Source organism: Antedon bifida, chromosome 6, assembly GCF_963402885.1.
Source record: "Antedon bifida chromosome 6, ecAntBifi1.1, whole genome shotgun sequence".
NCBI lineage: Eukaryota > Metazoa > Echinodermata > Crinoidea > Comatulida > Antedonidae > Antedon > Antedon bifida.
The window spans coordinates 19753979-19768391 of record NC_136231.1 but is presented as its reverse complement, the minus strand read 5'-3'; the positions used below and the strand labels follow the sequence as shown (position 1 = coordinate 19768391).

General features: G+C 33.3%; 1 protein-coding gene across 2 annotated transcripts in view; it reads right to left on the bottom strand.

Annotated features, from left to right (window-relative positions):
• The window catches only part of LOC144845527 (mutS protein homolog 5-like), a 63696-nt gene extending 51338 nt beyond the window's left edge, over positions 1 to 12358 (bottom strand). Inside the window, exons 1-4 of one of the 2 annotated variants that reach the window (XM_078702918.1) lie at positions 12340 to 12358; positions 5056 to 5164; positions 4511 to 4666; positions 325 to 412 (exon numbers count right to left, since the gene is read on the bottom strand). The gene's annotated coding sequence lies outside the window, so the exon portion shown is untranslated. The remainder of the gene's footprint in view (positions 1 to 324; positions 413 to 4510; positions 4667 to 5055; positions 5165 to 12339) is intronic. The other variant, XM_078702919.1, reaches the window with a different exon arrangement.
• Between the last annotated feature and the right edge of the window lie 2055 nt (positions 12359 to 14413).

The following is a 14413-nucleotide window of genomic DNA, read 5'->3' as shown; positions in this document are numbered from 1 at the left end:
GACTTTAGGCATTCAGACCAATAAAAAAGGTAATAAGGAATGTTGTTTACTGAAAAGCATTAGGCAATTTGCTCCTATCAATATTATTTTTCCTCCTTATAAAAGTATTTATATCTTTTTTTTTTTTTAGTTTTTCAATCTGCACTTTCAGCAATGGTACATTGGTATACATGGGGTGATAGTAGGATTTGGCGGTAGGGTCAGGGTATAAGAAAGAGTTTATGAAACATCTGTAGTTGAAGTAGTTTTAACACACATTTAGAAAGGTGATGAGAAGTTGAAGTATGTCTATGATTTATTATCGTAAATAACGAAACTGTTTGCCAATGATTTGTACTGTAAAAAAATATGTAGTGGTACAAATTCAAAGTGTGCACAACAACATATCCCCCTCCCCCACAACAAAAGATCTCTGGAACAGGAAAACTAATTTAATAACTATCTGGTTATTTCCTGCAAATGAAAAGTTGGATTTACAAGGAAATTATTTTATGCAATGGACATTAACAGCAGGAAAAGAAATTGATTTGTTGTTAATGATTGCTTGTTTATCATTTAAAGGAAACTCTTTACTACAAAATATGACTAATTTCCTAAAACATTATAGCTTCTTTGGTAGACTTGCCACCAGCTTTTCAATTAACCAATGATAAAATAGTCAAGTCACCACTATCTATTTTAAGGCAAAATAACTTTAAGACATGTTTTGTTATTCATAACCAGGATCTTTGGCCAACTCATCAAACTATTATAACTACTCATCATCACAATTGTGTGTTTAGTCAGTGGAAATGATGATGAATTTTTTTTTTCTAATAGTCGTTTAATACAATGATTCTCCATCCTGTATGTAAATGAGTGGGTTTAAACAAATAAAAGTGAGTTCTGTTGAACATTTTAATTACCGTAAATAATAGCCTAAAGTTTATGTGAATGTGAATGATGTGAATGTGAATAATACTTATGATCGAAAGAACAAAGAAAGAAACTACTCAAATTTTATATTTCTACATCAACACAAAGTTAAAATATTACATTTATAATTGATAATTATGTGATTTTATCATTTTAATCATTTACCTAATAACGGTATTAGACTGCTATTCAATAATATAGTTAACAGACTAAATATATAGTCTGTCATCAGATAAATAAAATCCCATCTAATCCTATACCCAAGAGATTTCTGGAGAATTAGCAAACAGTCAAGTCTGAAGCCTACCCGGCATTTGAGGCGCTTCTTAAAGCCCATTTTTCACCTTTCAAAGGGGGTATCCCACCCCTTGCTTTCCTTATCACTTCACAAATGAGTAAGGGTGCATGAAAAGAATTAGTGTTACAAACTACAAACAATCAAATCTCCTACTCATGAGAATTACACTATACTAATCTCCTACCGATGAGAATTAAACTCTACTACTATCTAAATCCCATACCCAAGAGAATTATTCTACTAATCCCAAAGTGATCTCACAACAGCCAGTCTAAAACATCAGTGAATCACAAATCTCCAGAAACCTGCATTCAGGATAATTGTCTCCGAGTACTTAGTGTCAATTTTCATTAAAGATGAACTAACGTCCTGTATACTAGAAAATCATGATCATCTAAATTATCAGACACTGTTCCGGGTTTCGGGCAATACAAGCAAAATATTTTTTAAAAACTGAGATGCGGGCTTAGATGACTCAGCCAAAAAGTTATATAGTACTATACTTTAAAATATGTTAACATTTATTTTTAGTAGATAAAGCAATTTTACCTAATAATTTCACCAAAATATTGTATTTATTTACTTTAAGGTAGAATAAGAATAATTGATCAAACCATACAGTACAGTAAACAAATTCTAGTCAGCAAAATAAACATGGTTCGGATTGCATAATCTCTAGGGAGGCTTTGGGATTTAGGGGTAAATGTGAGCTAGTCTCAACCATCTCAGCACCAAACATGGGTGTGTGGTCAGAAAATGTTGAGAATACGGACCTCCAGTTGGCCAGAAATTCACAGCACCTGTTTGGTTCAGCACCAGTAAAATGTTTGTAGTTGAAAGAATCAGTCAGATCAGTTAATTCTACCAACAAAAAAGACCTTTGCAACAATATTAGAAATCTTGGAAAAATACTGTTAGAAGAAGACGACTATTTTATTCAAGCAATTTTAAAAATTAATGTAAGGAGTGGATGATTGTGATTGTATAGTAGAAATGTTCTATGCAAATTGTAATTATTTTAATGTTCAGAAGTTTCAAAACACCAAAGATCTACAGTGTTATTGTTCAGAAGTTTCAAAATATCAATAAATCTCTAGAAAACGTGTGAAATTTAAAACAAACTTTTTAATAATCCTATTTTTTCCTTGCCATAGAAATAATTTTCATAAAAATGAAAAAAAAAGAACTAAATCTTTAAAAATGGTTTAAACCCTAATCGTTTAGTTTCGATTACCAAAAAACAGCAAAAAACTGTGTCTTGTGTCAATTTTTAGGTGCAGTCTATGTGGACAAGACATCAACACCTGTACACAACATGTATTACTGAGTTAATTACCGGTATAATTTTGAGTACAAATGTCATTAACATTTATTAATCGTTTTTAAAGTGTTTGTTTCGAAAAAAGAATATCGTCATTCTTTTTAGATTTTTTTATTTTTAAATGGAAATGGCTCCTTAGAGGGGGCCTAACGTCTATTGCTACTCCAATAAACAAAGGCTTATTATTATTAAATATTTTAATAGAATAATGTGAAACTAAAGTTGATTACAGTACTTTCATTTGACATGATTTAACCTTCGTTATCTAGACTTGTGGTCTAGAAGAGAAAGTCAGGAAACCACTTGAAAGTTTCCCTAAGCCTGTTTAACAAATCCTATTGTTAAGAAACACAATAAAAACAATAACAAATTGTATTCTACTTTAAAAAAACAAAGGCTACAAATTTATCGAATAGCAAATTTGTAGTAAAGGCTATGGTTGCTTTTTATTGCTTTATCATATTCCTAAACCTCAGGAGATACTAAACAATCTACTACAATACTAATCTTTTATCACGGTAATAAAAGAGGGCTGTTTCTTTTTAAAAAATTGTAGTATAAATAAAAAATTATATTATTATTATTCTTCAATAGTCAAAACCAATGGCGTTAGTTAAGATGGGGTATGTAGCTGTCGTAGATAACTCCACAATGTAGCGTACAAGTGAGTGGAGATAACATATACCACTGCCTAGTTCACACTCAAGTCAAAGACATAGGTTACGCATGACTTACGCTAGTCTTACAGCGTACACGTGAACATACCGATTAGTCTCTAACCTAACGAAGATCCATATAAATCAAAAAGGTAACACATATATTTTACAGTTATACTGTAGTTTCTATGTACCAATTATCATTGCAATTTAGCTTACATTTTTGAATGTATCTCCCAACCATTACACTCGAAAATTAACATTTATGTCGTTTACTATACGTGCTCTCTCCTGTCATGTGATTCAGATTTGACAACCTTGTACCAACTAATACTGACCTAAGTAATAAAATATAACCATGCCAACTTATTTTAATATTTGTAACAAGCTGTTGATGAAGTACTTTCCCCAAGTGACTGTTTGATTACCATGTGCTAGTTACTAAACTTATAATGACCAGGCAATCACAAGAGCTAACGATCAGAATGTTTTCATTTTCAAAGTATGATTTGATTCACTGTGGCTCACTGCAAGATTGTGAACATGTGGACAGATATTTTGTCGAGAGGAAGAAAGCGGTTGGGGTTACGAGGATGAGGTTCGCTTATAGCTTTACGCTATAAACAGGTGGTTTTTGCTCACGACACTTGCCATACCATTCGGTGCAAGTAACTTGAGTTTGTGACTCAAACCCAAGGGAATCGTTCATTCATCTCTTTATGATATAGATTTAAAAAACAACATTTCATAAAGAATGAACAAAAATTATTTTGAATTTCCAATGCATATTTTGCAATATATATTGATAATAAAAATTATTTACCACAAATCAAAATACAAATTGATCATATCCTATCTGTATGTGACCACATCAATTCCTGCAAATTATAACAATTACAAAAACCATAAAATAATGCCCTCTATCAACAGACAGATGTCAACCAAGAGTCTATTGTATACCTACTAGAATTTACTACTAGGTAGGTCAGTCATTTGGTTTAATAACCAACTCCGTTTAGTAAGAATGTAAGTATTATAAAATGTTTCTGCTGACTGCTGTGTATCACAGAAAATAATATTTTTAGACGGACCAAATTTGTGCTACTCCCAAATAAGTTGTTTGAGTGTTTTGAACAGTTATTTTCTTAATAACCGTTTACTGAAAATTTGTCCTGTTTCTGCTGCTAAGAAATCAGGGTTAATTTATTCACACAGTTAATAATTGGTTATTTGTTCGCAGCAGAAATAGGACCTATAGTAGAATCTGTAAGTAAATCTAGAGAAAAAAAAGTTCATTGTTTTAAACTATAGAAACAGAACTTACTGTACTGTTATTTCAGTAGAACATCACACTAACTCCATTGAGTAAAGAAGTAAATTGTTCTCATATTACTGGCACAGATGTTTTCAAACGATATGAATATCATTAAATGTGGCAAAGGTCACTTAACAATTAGACAAGTTCAACATTTCCAACTGATGTAAAATAAAAGTACAGTTTTTGCCTTAAATTTTCGATAATGGTGGTACTTATACAAGATTTCACAATCGTATAGCATTCTAAAACCCCCAATTGTTTGGGTGTTTTTAACCGCTGTTATCTAACCAGTTATTAAAAATCTCTCTGCTGCCACTTGGAGATAATTATTATTCACACAGTTATCGGTTATTTTTTTAGAGCAGAAACAGGACCTAAATGCAGTGTACACATAATGACTATATGTCTATATGACATAACTCTATTCTGTACTTCTTAAAGAAACAAATAATTATAATAATAAACTGATATTTAATAGGCTCTGAAGTAGGTTTTGTTTTAGTTTATTTTAGCTAAAATGAGTCATGGATTTGGTATTAGCACTTACCTAGACATTTTAATTGCAGTCTTGTAACCCAGTACTTTTGATGAATGAAGTCAATTGTTCAACTTTGGCTTCTAACAGGTTGAACATCAAAACTAAAATCAGGTTCTTGCTGAGAAATGATAAATGAGCCACTTGTATTATCATTATCATAGACAAAAGACAGATGTTGAGATAATTTAATTTTATACTTCTACATAATTTTACTTTCTGTTATTAAACTCATAATCCAAACCATGTTTGTATTGATTTATATGGGAGTAATGAGTATTCTTTGAAAATGAGTTATAGGACTGCTCCATGATTCTGAATTGATATGTTGAATTATCAAACAAATTATGACATTTTTAATTAACATAACTTGAAGGAGTACTGTTACAACCGCTAATGTAGAAAACGCCAGCTAATTTCGAAACAACCGCTAATGCAGTGGTGGCGCCAGCGGGGGGGCTACGGGGGCTCTAGCCCCCTCGTCGGGGAGCCTAGCCCCCCCGTCGGGGAACACGGGTACTTTTTGTCGGGGAATATAATATACAGTAAAAAACGTTCGCGTTCACTTAACCTTCATATAGCTTCAGCGCCTAGAAAACCACGACGTTCCATTGACCGTGAGAGTACGTCAGAGGGCTAATATGCACTTTTATGCATTCATTATTGCCAGCAATCTAACTTACTACTAAACATTAGCTAGGTACGCACTTGTCTGGCGGTATCCCTTTGTACGAATCGTTCAACGTTGGGTCGAGACGCGTGATATCAAGTTTCATCCAGGGACCAAAATGTGTAATGTAGTTATTTTCCAGGCGAAGTTTACCGACGGTTAACGAAGGGAACACCGGTACTTTTTGTCGGGGAATATAATATACAGTAAAAAGCGTTCGCGTTCACTTCGTAGCTAGCTTCAGCGCCTAGAAAACCGCGACGTTTCATTGACCGTGAGAGTACGTCAGAGTGATATTATGCACTTTATATGCATTCATTATTGCCAGCGATCTAACTTACTACTAAACAATAGCTAGGTACGCACTTGTCTGGCGGTATCCCTTTGTACGAATCGTTAACGTTGGGTCGAGACGCGTGATATCATGTTCCATCCAGGGACCAAAATGTGTACTGTAGTTATTTTCCAGGCGAAGTTTACCGACGGTTACGTCGTGTACTGCGTCGACGTACGCTACACTACAGCAAAAACGAATTATGTTAATTGTTCGTATGTTCACCATTTTTTTAATTTACAAGTAACCTTCTGTACCGTGGGGCACCTAAAATAAATTTCATCCATTACTAAACAAAAAAACATGCCCTTTTCGCTTAGCCAACATCTTATTATAGCTAAGTTATTACATTTTCAATATCCTGTATGTCATGAATTTCTCACCACTCGGAAGTCCAGAAGTATAAAATGCAATTTTTTTGAAGACCTGCAGCTCTAGTTTTAAACATTTTCTTAGCTCAGCCCCAACAATAAAGCTGGTCATATTTCGAAGAACAAGAAGTACATTTTCCGGGACCTAACATCTCTATTTTTCAAACATTTCTTAGCTCAGTCACAACCATGATAGGGACTTATATATTTTGTTTCATGTTTTGAATAAGTCGGTCCAATTTCCGGGACCTCCAACTCCATTTTTCTAAATTTTCTTTGAACTTTTATTTTTTAAATTGAAAAATATGGATTGAAACAGTCATCGCGCATCGTTTTTTTGCACGCAGTATTTTATTTATGCATTATAAAAAATGGAAAAAATGGCTACCCTAAATCTGATTAAAAAGACCTCAAATGACGCTAGAACGCGTTGCTTCCGGGGGCTTCGCCCCCTGGACCCCCACCGGGGGCCCTTGGCGGCCCCCTGGCCCCCAGCCTAGTGATGCTCGCTTCGCTCGCATAGCCCCCTCGTCGGGGAATGTAGCCCCCGCGTCGGGAAGATCCTGGCGCCACCCCTGCGCTAATGTAGAACAATCCACCGCTAATGTAGTAACCTCCAGCTAATGTAGAAACACCAACAGCTTATGTAGTAAATAAAAATATACAACAATATACTTGATTCCATATGGCAAAGACTTAACATGTATAGCATTTATAACAAACCTCAAAGTATTACAGTAAATTTTCTAACATGTTACAAAACATCAGTATCAGTCCCATCAGCAAGGGTATTTTTCATTATGCTTAATAGTAAGAGTGAAATTGTGTAATTTAACTCTTCTTTGATAATACAATAATTGGCAAATAAAAATGTAATTCTGTAATTCAACATACACCAAAGTAACTTTATTTTCTTGTATTTTTAAAAAATAATATCAGTTATGCATAGCATTCAACCCCTATCCCCTACAACCCCCAACTTTGAAAGGTCAAAAATGGGGGGAAAGCCATAAATCCTGCTGTTCAGCTACCCCCTCTCCCTTTTCTCTTGGTACAGTAGTAGAACTCATCGTATGTAATTCACTGAGATTATACTGCGGAAGGGAACGTCTTGAGTTAGGGGATTTTCCATTACTAAAAATATGATTTGAAACCAAATAAACAATGGTGATATTGTTTACTATTTACTTATCCTTAAGTTGTAACCAGGATGTGGTAAATCAAACACTGCTTTTATTACTTATTCAATAATACTGCATTTCCTTATTAGATTAAGTATTTTAATTTCTAAACAATCAAGTTCCTTTATTAATGTGATATTTGTTCAGACATCTAATCCCAATGATAAAGTATAAGTAAATAAAACAACTAAATATACAGTAAAACACCACTTCTTTTGGGACACTATGGATTCTTTCAAATGGAGTAAATAAGGGGAAATATAAATGTATACAGGCCTACACAAAAGGGGGGGGGGGGCACCCAAAAAAGGGGACACTCATATCAAGGGTCCAACTGTAATGAAACCTCTATTAAAATTAAATAAAAAATATTGAAACCATCTTTTAACAAACAAAATGACTCAAACCAAAATTAACGAGAAAAATATTAACTGAAAACTTTAAAAGATAAGCATTTTTAAGGCTTTTTTTTAGTCTTTGTTACTACGGTAATTGGAAACGTCAATCTTTTTTGTCAAATATACTGAAATATTGAAAAGGCCTACTTCCAACATTGACCGATTCTATTTTAAACTCTGCTCCGCCTTGTTAAATAGAACAGTAAATCTTTCAACTCATACACATTCATTATTTAGATACAACATAACTGTACCAATAGATATAAAAAATACACCCATCCCTACTTGGAATTACCCGATTTATATTTAATTGGCTCAAAACCGTAGATCACATGCTCTAGAAAAACTGAAAAGGTTTTATGGTAATGAATACTATTATATTTTTTATACAAATGTATAAATATAATACACAGTATTTCAAGAATTTACTTTATTGTCACAATGTATTTACTGAATCCTCTTTCTTTCACAATAATTAGTTAGTACAATACTTCCTCATGAAAAAGCATGGACAATAGAACCACAAACATCAAGGCCAAAATAACTCCTACGTAAATATAGAATACAGGATGTTACACTGTACTGTACCTGGTATTTCCACTACAGTACAGATCAATATTAGAAAATCTATAAATATTTATTGTATGACTCGCATAGCAACGGCATGGCAACGATGCTCATCAGACACAAAACCATAACAAACCTGGTTGGGTTACCCTGTGTATGAGATCATTCTTAATACAGTGCAGTGGCAGCAGTCTTATGACCAGTCAGGCATAAAGGTGTTATTACACATATTTCTGAGTCATGTACAACTGATATCCTCAGGTGGTTGTTAAAACCAATTCATTCTTTTATACCTTCATGCTATTATACTTGTCAAATTTCGGACTGTCAGATTTACATTTGATTTGTTGTAATTAATTTACTTAAGAAGGTTACAAAGATAAATGACATCATTAGCAAAGAAACCAAAGCAAAACAAATTATATAAAGTGAATGAATCATTCTACTAAAAAATTGAAACATGTGTAGAATCAAAATTACCCAAAGGATACGAACATTCAACTTTCTCAAAACGAGATTGCGACGACTGGTACTTATTCTAAACACAACTTTGCTAACAAATCTTAATCCATAATTCTTTAAAAAGCATTTTAAAAACCAGACACTGCCTGGCCAGTAGCCCAAAACTTGGCCAGTGACCCAAAACTTGGCCAATGGCCATAAAGCAAATCTGGCAGAGATAGATCTTTATATTGAAAAATATAAAATCAGATTTCGAAATTGCAATGCAAACGACAGAACATTAGATTAAGTTCAACACTTCACTTTACAATTTTTAGACACTTCAAAATCCTGGATCTGCCACTAATATCATAGCTCCTGGCCTTGTGGCCAAATTGCATCACATAGTTTAAGCCCAAAACCAACACAAAATACACAATATTTTTTGGAATTAAACAAGGTTAATTTCAATTGATGTAGTGGATCTATGGTACCTCACAACAACTCCATCACATTAGCACACATTTTACCAATAACACTCACTGGGGGCATCAGCTTATCTACCTGAAATTGTTTGAGGAATGGGCTTATAATATATACTGTTTTCAATACTCCAGCATCAATGTACAATACCAAGTATTAATCATATTATTGATAATATAAGTATAACTGGGGTGGGTGCTTTGCATTCGAGATGTCTACATGTAGCGATTCAATGTAAAACCATGCTATAGTCAGATAATATGCAGTCTAAATTTTGCCTTCAAATTAAAATGTAAACTTAATTTAAATCTCTCAGGAACAAGAGACAATTTTGACAATTGTACTGATAGGATTTGAACTAGATATTCTTTTAGTAAAGCATGTAAACCACCACAATAGTCTATACCAATAAAGAATGAGTCACCTATGGAATTTTAATGGCAAGTTGGAATTGTGCCAAACACTTTAATAAAAGAAAATAAATTTGAATAGTAAAAACAGAACTGTCAAACTTGTTTATATATAAACTTGGAGGTGAACTATGAAAGATCATGTATTTTACTTGACATGCATCTTGATCAGTGCTGGGAATATCTGGAAATACGAATTCAGTGCTGTAGCCACAAGAATTAAAGTGGTGTGGTTGTCGCAACAAGAGGGAACAATTCCCTGTGCATGCCATGGTGTTATCAAAGGCTTATGCCAAAAAAAACCTTACCAACCGTACCCTTCTTCTACATAAAAAGGAACATTTTTGCCAGTGCCAACACAAAACGAACATATTGCTATCTCATTCATGAAACTGTTGACTTCAGATCGAATACTAATATAAAAGACACAAACCGACGCAATTTTCAAAATAAAAATATGATATCATGAAAACAGAAGTTTCAGGAACATCTTATCTTTGGTTATCTATTATTTTTATTTAATATATTTATGTTAGGAGCTGTTATTGCATTTGTGTTTAAATCGCTTAAACTATCCCATAGCTTTGGCCCAGAAAACGGGAAACTTTTCTTTTTGTACTCAGTGTTTGGCTTATGTAAACTTATTACAGTATTATATATTTGTTCGTATTTATAGAATCTGTTTCTAAGTAGGATAGTTAAGTTATTCATTATTAAAAATACCTGAAGTTGGTCATGGTACTTTTTAATTTTCTTTGCATGGCAGTAGTATAAACCATTGTGATGTTCCCACTCTAACTGTATGTGATGGAATTCCAAAAGCTGACATCATAGTTTATATATTGTGGCTATATTGTGCATAAATAAACCAGGAACTAACCTACTATTATTAACATCATTTGATCAAAGTTCTCATTCTATATTTAAAACAAAAAACACTAATCAATCAATCTGCATTAAACAAACACCATACAACAAATAAATGGTGATAAAATGCTAATATTCCAAAAATTAGAAAAAACAATTTTACTAACAAAATATCTTACTGGGCTTTTCTAGCTTTGACATTCTTCAATACTTATGTCTATCAATTTTAATATGGTGTATGTTTGGTTTTTTTTAAAATAATATATATAAAACTTTCAGGCTAAAACAACACACTGAAATGAAGAGCAGTCTTCAATTGTAATGCTAATAATAGGCACTGTATATTTTTTGAAGGTTTGCATGGTGAAATCAATATGTTGATATAAAGTTTGTGGTACACCACATATTATAGTTCTGAAAAAACTGTAAGTTTAGAGAAACTTTTCAGTTCGTTCAGTAGTTCGGAAAAAAACCTCCAAATAAAATATATGTTTACTACAAATTTTATCAACATATTATATTGATGACAAAATTATTTTTGTTTTCAAAGTACTGTTCCTTGATTATGGGTTCATAAATCAAATGGAAGATTTCTAATTTGTCAAATGGGAAAAGTTTCAAATGTCAATAATTTATTAAATGGGATGATTGTTAATAACAAGTTTAACTATCAGAAAGTGAAAGGTGAACACCTTCAAGCTTATAAATCAAAAGTTGGTATGCCCTTTCAAACCCTATGTTTATACATTCCATAATCACTTCAAAAAGCAGGCCAGACAGTGTACTACAAAGGAATAGTATGACTCATATATTTACACTAATCTAGAATGAATAGGTGTGATGGAGTTGGTTGGTACCCAAAGAAAATCCTAATCAATTTTACACTTGAATGAAACATACAATGTAATCAACAATCTATTATATTGTGTATGCAAACAAGTTTCTTATGATGATATCCTATTCAAAGTCATTAGCGGCAGGTTGATGGTATTTACTAATACCCTTTCACATTATAATCACAGTAATTAACTTCCAAGAAACACCAACAGAAACCTTGAAAAAATTCCATTCACATAAATCCTGCAATATTGAAGTTTTACATCAAATTTCACAACACAATTACAGTAAATAAATGTTAGGGTGACATGATGATAAACAATTCTGGTGCCTTTCACATTGTGTCCCCAGTGTGCGTTTTCCAGAGATTGAAGATATAAAGTATTTTATATCGTCCTCAAGCAAACTGAAATTCAGATTCACACAAAATATCGGTGTTGCTTCCATGGTTTTTGTAATCTGTGGAGTTTTGCTAGGTGATGATGTGAAAGGGGTATTAGTGTTGATCATGACCAACTTTTTTACAATGTACTTTTAAACTGTCGAACAGAAACTCTCAGCCATACGCATCACACATTCAGTTTATAAATTAAACAATTACATATTCATTAAATACTCTCCTGTGTAACAAATGATTGTATTAAAATCACTATTTTAATTATTATTTTAGTCTTTCATTATTATAATGTAACTACAATTATTATATTGTATTGTTATTTATCAGAAACATTTGTTACCTGTTCGAGTCTTGTGTAACTACTAACAATTACCAATATTTTCTGAAATTTAAAACAGAAGACAAAATATTGTACCAACTAATTCAGTATTATGGCCATTCCATGATGGAGTCTATTTTTATACCTCCATTGTGGATATAGGTAGCCCATCATGATGTTCAGAAATTGATAACATGCATGGTCCTATTGTAGCTAGGCCTGGCTAGTCACCTCTAGGCCTAGTGGGTAAATCCGGCCTAGGTAGGGCCTATTACCTAGTCTAGAGTCTAGCTAGGGCATAATCTAAATAGGATACACATCTTCTACTATATATAGGGCTAGGCTATGCATAGCCTCTCTCCTCTATCTACTACTTACTCTGGTCTACTACTAGGTAGGCTAGGAGTACTAACTAAGGGCATAGGTTAGTACCTATCCAAGAGGGAGAGAGAGAGTAGAGCCTTAGGCTCTACTAATCGGGTAGCCTAGTCTCCTCTTTTCTAACTAATCTTGTTGTCTAACTCATGCCTAGGCTAGGCCTAGGCCTAGGAGGAGGCTAGGCCTAGGGTAAATGTACCAGACTTCGGCAATGTGCCAAACTTCGGCAGGTTGTATTTATATTAGTCATAATTAATTAAATAATTGATATTTTTTGTTTATCTTAACGTATAATATACTTTATTTATAGGTGGTAAATAAAAACCACCGATCGTTTACTAGACATCAGCGAAACATGTCTGCCAGTAGCCATAAAAACTGAAACCTGAAAACCGGAAGTGACATTTCAGCAAAATAGACCAATGAGCTAACACGTGACTGTTCCATTTAAAGTTCCAGGGCATGAAAAATTACACACGAGGGACACGTCTGGGATTGAAATAGGCTCCTACTGTAGTGTAGCAACATTCCAGAATATTCCATTTTCAAACCAATGAAAAAATATAGGGTTTATGAGGGGTGTTAAGATGTTTGGTTGATAATTAATGATATGTGCCAGACTTCGGCACCTAACGGAAATAACTAATTAAATTAAATTGTTTGCAATGTTGTTTATTAATTTTTTTTCAAAATATAATTGTTGGTAAAATAAAGTTAATATTGCTGTTTTTTGACTCATTTATTTCACATCTGGCCATGGCTAGGCCTAGCCTAGCTAGGCCTGCTATTTCATCGACGATCGATTGCGCAATCGCTCGCGCGTAATTCCAGGGCTTGCTTGGGCAGCGTATGCCGAGGATTGGCACACACATGCCGAAGTTTGGTACATAAATAAAAAACACATTTTTTATTATTGTTTGTTAATTATAAATATTTATTTGATAATTTACACTGTATTTACTACTTATATAAATACTAAAAACTCTACCAAAAAATATTTTGTGATGCTTTTAAAAAATACACGTAAATAACGAATTTCCCTGTAACCTGCCGAAGTCTGGTACATCTACCCTAGCTTGAGTTTTACTATTTACATGTTGTATACTGTACATGTACAGCGCGGGCGGACTAACTACTAGGCCTAGCTAGTCTATGCACGCGATAAATATAAATGCAGCGGGAAAGTTAAGTTTATAAATTGTCCAATAAGTACACGCTTACTTGATCACCTGAACGATTTTAATGACAATTACCAAATAAGGCAAGTCACGGGACAGACAACAACACAACGTCCATTTGTTGTCAAATCGTTGTTTCCGGAGTGCTTATTGTGACGTCGTAATCCGCAACACACAATAGCTGATTAGTTGATTAGGTCATCCTATTATACTAATTCCCTTTTTTTCATTCTGATATATCTTAAAATAGAAACTTATAAAGAATGAAATGTATTATATTATATTATTTTACCAAATAAATATTTAAATATTTATTTATTTTACAAAAAAAATTTAATTAACTACATATTTCCTTATGTTCACCCCTCTATATAAATGTAATCTTCCTGGAGAATACCCGTTTTATGTGACGTCAATAAATTGGGCACTCCCCACTACCCATAATGCTCTGTGATCGATTTAGCCAATCAGAAGTCAGAACTGGGCATCTACTATAGCCGATGATATCATCTCCAGCCAATGAAAACGCTAGGATTTGA